Genomic DNA, 6,000 nt, shown 5'->3' on the forward strand with positions numbered 1-6,000 from the left:
CCCACCAGGCTCCTCCGTCCATGGGATTTTCCAGGCAAGAGCACTGGAGTGGGGTGCCGTTGCCTTCTCCAAAGAAGCCCATATATACTGATAAATTTAGAAGGCCACACATATGTACAAGGCAGGGCACATCCTCAGCAAAGACCTGGAAAACCCTCAGCTATCACTTCTGGATATCTTTAGGCTCAGTGCAAGTAGCAAGTGAAAGCTATGGCAAAGTTGTTTGAAGCCTGACTAAGTGTTAAAATAGTGCCCCAACACAGCCAATCTACAAAGAAGGGGAGAGGTGTTCATTTTTTGTTTGTTTGTTTTAGCTCCTGGAATCAAGGAAATCTCTTCAAGGCACTAACGAACATGGCCAAAGGAACTGAGACTTCAGTAACTATACACAACAAGAAATATGGCCTCTACAAAAATCAGTAAATAAATGGACTTGTCAATAAATAGAAATTTATTTACTTCTCAGTAAATAAATGGACTTTTCAATAAATTGAAAAGTCAGTAAACAAATGGACAACTGCAGCCTTCAGCGATCAGAACAGCAAACCCTGGAGAAGAAAGAATATATGATTTCTCAATTTATAAAATTTAAATATACAATTGTCAACAAAACTCACAAATTATACAAAGATACAAGGAAATCTGGCCCATTCAAAGGATAAAAATAAATTGACAGAAACTCTCCACGAAGATGGAGAAGGCAATGGCAACCCACTCCAGTACTCTTGCCTGGAAAATCCCATGGATGGAGGGGCCTGGTGGGCTGCAGTCCATGGGGTCGCTAGGAGTCGGACACGACTGAGCGACTTCACTTTATTTTTTCACTTTCATGCATTGGAGAAGGAAATGGCAACCCACTCCAGTGTTCTTGCCTGGAGAATCCCAGGGACGGGGGAGCCTGGTGGGCTGGCGTCTATGGGGTTGCACAGAGTCGGACACGACTGAAGCGACTTAGCAGCAGTAGCAGCAGCATCCATGAAGAAGACCAAGCATAGGAGTTCCTAGACAAAGACTTTAAACTGACAGTCTTAAATGTGTTCAGAGTTAAAGGAAATCATGTACAAAGAATTAAAAGAAACCAGGAAAATGATATACAAACACAATGACAAACACCAATAGATAGAAACTATAAAAAGAAATGGACTAGAGATTCTGCACCTGAAAAGTACAATAAGATGAAAAATTCCCTAGAGGAATCAATAGACGATTTGAGCAGAGAGAAGAAAGAATCATGAACTTAAAGATAAGACAATTAAAATTATCCATACTGAGGAACAGAAAGAAAAAAAGAGAAAAGTGAACAGAGCCTAAGGTATTTGTGGGTAAAATCAAGCCAACCAACATAGGCATTTTGAGAGTCCCAGAAGGAGATGAGAGAAAGGGGGCAGAGATATTACTTAAAGAAATAATGACAACAAACTTTCCAAATTTGATGACTCTACACATCCAAGAATCTCAACTAAATCCAAGTATGATAAACCCAAAGAAGTTGATACCAAAATACACTATAATTAGACTTCAAAAGACAAAGAGAATTTGGAAACAGTAAGAGAAAAGAAACTCATTATGTTTAAAGGGTTCTCAATAAGATTAATAGCCAAATATCTCAGACAGAGGCAATGGGAGGCAATATTTGAAGTGGTGAGGGAAAAAACCTGTCAATCAAGAATTCTGTGTCTGCCAAAATTACTCCTAAAGATTAGAGGAGAAATTAAGATGTTCTGGAAAACAAAAGCTGAGGGAATTTGTTAACAGAACACCTGCCTTACACGAAATGTTAAAGGGACTCCTCAGGTCCACCTTGAAGCCCTTCCAAGAGATAAAGATTTTCAGTAAAGATAACTACACAGGTAAATACAAAATTCAATATTATTGTATGTTTTAACTTCTAAGTCTACTTTTAGTTTCATACTTAAGATAAATGCAAAAAAAAAATTTGTAAATCTATGTTGGTGCATGAAGCAAAAAATTAAAAATATATAATGGTGCGATTGAAACCTATCATTTTGGGGGGAAACAGTATGTGTAAACATACATGTGTGTGTTAGTAAACAGATTATTCACCCTTATACATGCATGCGGCTGTATGGACATAGAACATCTCTGAAAGGGTATACAAGGTAACTGTTAGGTTGTTTCTTTAATAATTTTGAGGGCTGAGTGGTAATGGTCCCAGCAGCTAATTCTTGTTCTTTATTTCAAATCTGCTGCTTTTTTCATTTCTCTACTTCCAGAAAGGTGCTGCCACTTACCCAGCTGATTATGTCAGAAAGATGGGAATTAGGTTTGTTTCTTCTCTTTTCCTCACCCCCGTCCATTAAATCTATCTTTAAATCCTGTTAATTTTATTTCTAAAATATATCTCACCTTTACCTACTTTTATTGCAGAAGATGTTGAATATCCCCCAGTGCTTGTTGTTCCTTTCATCCTTGGTCATAGAACACTTGATTTTCAGATGGGCTGTAGTCTCTAGAATAATAATTTTATTTCAAGTACCCCTTGCAACCGGATGGGGTCATGTGACTAAGTTCTATGTTGAGTTGTAACTAAAAGAGTCACATCATTTTTAGAAATGATCTTAAAGGGAGGGGACATGCCATTTTTCCTCCCTTATTCATTTATGTTGGTTGGAATGATAGCAAAATGGCTGGAATTAGAGCAACTGTCTTGAATCAGGAGATGAAAATCATGTTGAGAAGCATGATAGAAGGAATCTGGTCCTTGTTAATTTTGGAGCCACCAATCTAATTTTAAGAACTCAGCAGTGGCCACAGGACTGGAAAAGGTCAGTTTTCATTCCAATCCCAAAGAAAGGCAATGCCAAAGAATCCTCAAACTACCGCACGATTGCACTCATCTCACATGCTAGTAAAGTAATGCTCAAAATTCTCCAAGCCAGGCTTCAGCAATATGTGAACCATGAACTTCCTGATGTTCAAGCTGGTTTTAGAAAAGGCAGAGGAACCAGAGATCAAATTGCCAACATCCGCTGGATCATGGAAAAAGCAAGAGAGTTCCAGAAAAACATCTATTTCTGCTTTATTGACTATGCCAAAGCCTTTGACTGTGTGGATCACAATAAACTGTGGAAAATTCTGAAAGAGATGGGAATACCAGACCACCTGATCTGCCTCTTGAGAAATTTGTATGCAGGTCAGGAAGCAAGAGTTAGAACTGGACATGGAACAACAGACTGGTTCCAAATAGGAAAAGGAGTACGTCAAGGCTGTATATTGTCACTCTGCTTATTTAACTTCCATGCAGAGTACATCATGAGAAATGCTGGACTGGAAGAAACACAAGCTGGAATCCAGATTGCCGGGAGAAATATCAATAACCTCAGATATGCAGATGACACCACCCTTATGGCAGAAAGTGAAGAGGAACTCAAAAGCCTCTTGATGAAAGTAAAAGTGGAGAGTGAAAAACTTGGCTTAAAGCTCAACATTCAGAAAACGAAGATCATGGCATCCAGTCCCACCACTTCATGGGAAATAGATGGGGAAACAGTGGAAACAGTGTCAGACTTCATTTTTCTGGGCTCCAAAATCACTACAGATGGTGACTGCAGCCATGAAATTAAAAGACGCTTACTCCTTGGAAGGAAAGTTATGACCAACCTAGATAGCATATTCAAAAGCAGAGACATTACTTTGCCAACAAAGGTCTGTCTAGTCAAGGCTATGGTTTTTCCTGTGGTCATGTATGGATGTGAGAGTTGGACTGTGAAGAAGGCTGAGCACCGAAGAATTGATGCTTTTGAACTGTGGTGTTGGAGAACTCTTGCGAGTCCCTTGGACTGCAAGGAGATCCAACCAGTCCATTCTGAAGGAGATCAGCCCTGGGATTTCTTTGGAAGGAATGATGCTAAAGCTGAAACTCCAGTACTTTGTCCACCTCATGTGAAGAGTTGACTCATTGGAAAAGACTCTGATGCTGGGAGGGATTGGGGGCAGGAGGAGAAGGGGACACAGAGGATGAGATGGCTGGATGGCATCACTGACTCGATGGACGTGAGGTTGAGTGAACTCCGGGGGTTGGTGATGGACAGGGAGGCCTGGGGTGCTGCGATTCATGGGGTCGCAAAGAGTTGGACATGACTGAGTGACTGATCTGATCTGATGTACAGTATTCAATTATGTGAGAGAGAAATAAATATCTATGTGTCCTTGTTACTGTAATTTGGAGTTTTCTGTCACAGATGCTCCTAATCCCATCTGATAAAATGTCTATATTCCAAGCTTCAACCCCTTAGCCCAAGCCCAGCCTATCTTACCTGAGCTACTGCAACATCATCCTGATTGTCCCCACTACATCCAATCTTAACCTCCCTCTCCATTCAGTTCTGCACACTCCAACCAGAGTATCCTTTTAACCATACAAACAAGAACAAATCAGTCTCGTTTCCAACCTTTTAGTGAAATTCCATTAGTTTCTTTTTCTAAATTTATTTTTATTTTAAAAAATTTATTGGAGTATAGTTGATTTACAGTGTTGTATTAATTTCAGGTGTACAACAAGGTGAATCAATTATACATATACACATTATTTTTTTATTTTTTAGATTCTTTTCCCATATAGGCCATTACAGAGTACTGAGTAGATTTCCCTATATGATACAGCAGGTCCTTATTAGTTATCTATTTTATATATAGTAGTGTGTGTATGTCAATCCCAATCTTCCAATTTATCCCTCCCCACCTTACTCCTTGGTAACCATAAGTTTGTTTTCTAAACTGTGACTCTACTTCTGTTTTGTAAATAAGTTCGTTTGTACCCCTTCTTTTTTTTTTTTTTATTAGATTCCACATATAAGTGATCTGTTAGTTTTAGAATAAGTTCAAAATTCCCAACACAGGCTATTCAGTCTTTCATTATCTGACCCCTGAAACTTCAGCTCATCTCTTGCTACTTCCCTCACTCATTTTCTGGCCTTCAGTCACATTGAACTCTCAAATATCCTGTGCCCTCTTACTATTCTTCCATTTATCACAAATCATTTCCCCCCAGTACTTACTGCCTAGCTCACGCCTATTAAACTTTCAGGAAGTTACACTTCCTCAGGAATTGTAGTCAAGGGCCATTACTATGCTTCCTCATGGCCCTTGTAGATTTTTTTTTTTTTTTTTTAACATTCTTTACTTCTCCTTCTTAATTATTTGTGTAAATACTCATTTAATGTTTCAGATGCTCTATAAGCCTAATGTACCTAAACATGCATTCAATGGCCCATGTAGATTTTTTGGCTTTGACTTAAAAAAAAAAAAAAAAAATTAAACTTGAAAAACTTTTAGTCGGTGCACCCTCTTTTTAGTTTGTTACAGGTCCTACCAATTCATGCCATTTCACAGACTTATGTCCCTTTCCTGTGTCCTCTAGACTTTTGTTTCTTTTGTCTGTCTCCTCCACTAATCTAGAAGGTCCATTAGGGTAAGGATGGAGCTTGTTTCCCATATCACTGTATGTTTTCTGTCTTAATATGCTTGGGACATATCAAGAAATCCTTGTCCAATGAAAGAAGACCATGACTGAACTGTCTTTGTCATAATTAAGTTTTTTTTATTCCTTTGGCTTTATTTTCAATATAAGATCCTATGTAGAGATATGAATGGAGACATCCACACATAGTAAATATTTCAAAATAAATTTTGAACGAACTTAGCATAAGATTCTGAACTTTAAAGCTAACTTCCACCCTTTTAAAAAAAACTAATGGAGTAAATAGAAAGTAAATATCATATGTGTATACTTTTGTAAGTTTCAGAAAGTTTACAAATACATTTCATCTGGGTCACCTATTTCTTGGGAAGGCAACTCTCTATCTTTGCAATTTTTATTAAATATAAAATTATCCCCAAAGAGAAAGTTTATTTTAAAAAAGGGGGGAAGGAGAGGGGAGCCTCCTTCTCATGGATTTCCAAGTTTAATTATGAATGGTTTTGACTTTATTTTGAACCAAATGATCCTTGCTTCCCTGTTGCCTTTTCATCACATACTTA

The 6,000-nt window shown here is 38.1% G+C and overlaps 1 long non-coding RNA gene across 1 annotated transcript in view; it reads left to right on the top strand.

Annotated features, from left to right (window-relative positions):
- LOC112581555 overlaps nucleotides 1-768 on the top strand; it is a 28,978-nt gene extending 28,210 nt beyond the window's left edge. The window contains exon 5 of the long non-coding RNA XR_006547969.2: nucleotides 315-768. This is a non-coding gene — a long non-coding RNA (uncharacterized LOC112581555). The remainder of the gene's footprint in view (nucleotides 1-314) is intronic.
- The last annotated feature ends 5,232 nt before the right edge of the window (nucleotides 769-6,000 follow it).

This window comes from Bubalus bubalis, chromosome 23 (assembly GCF_019923935.1).
Source record: "Bubalus bubalis isolate 160015118507 breed Murrah chromosome 23, NDDB_SH_1, whole genome shotgun sequence".
NCBI lineage: Eukaryota > Metazoa > Chordata > Mammalia > Artiodactyla > Bovidae > Bubalus > Bubalus bubalis.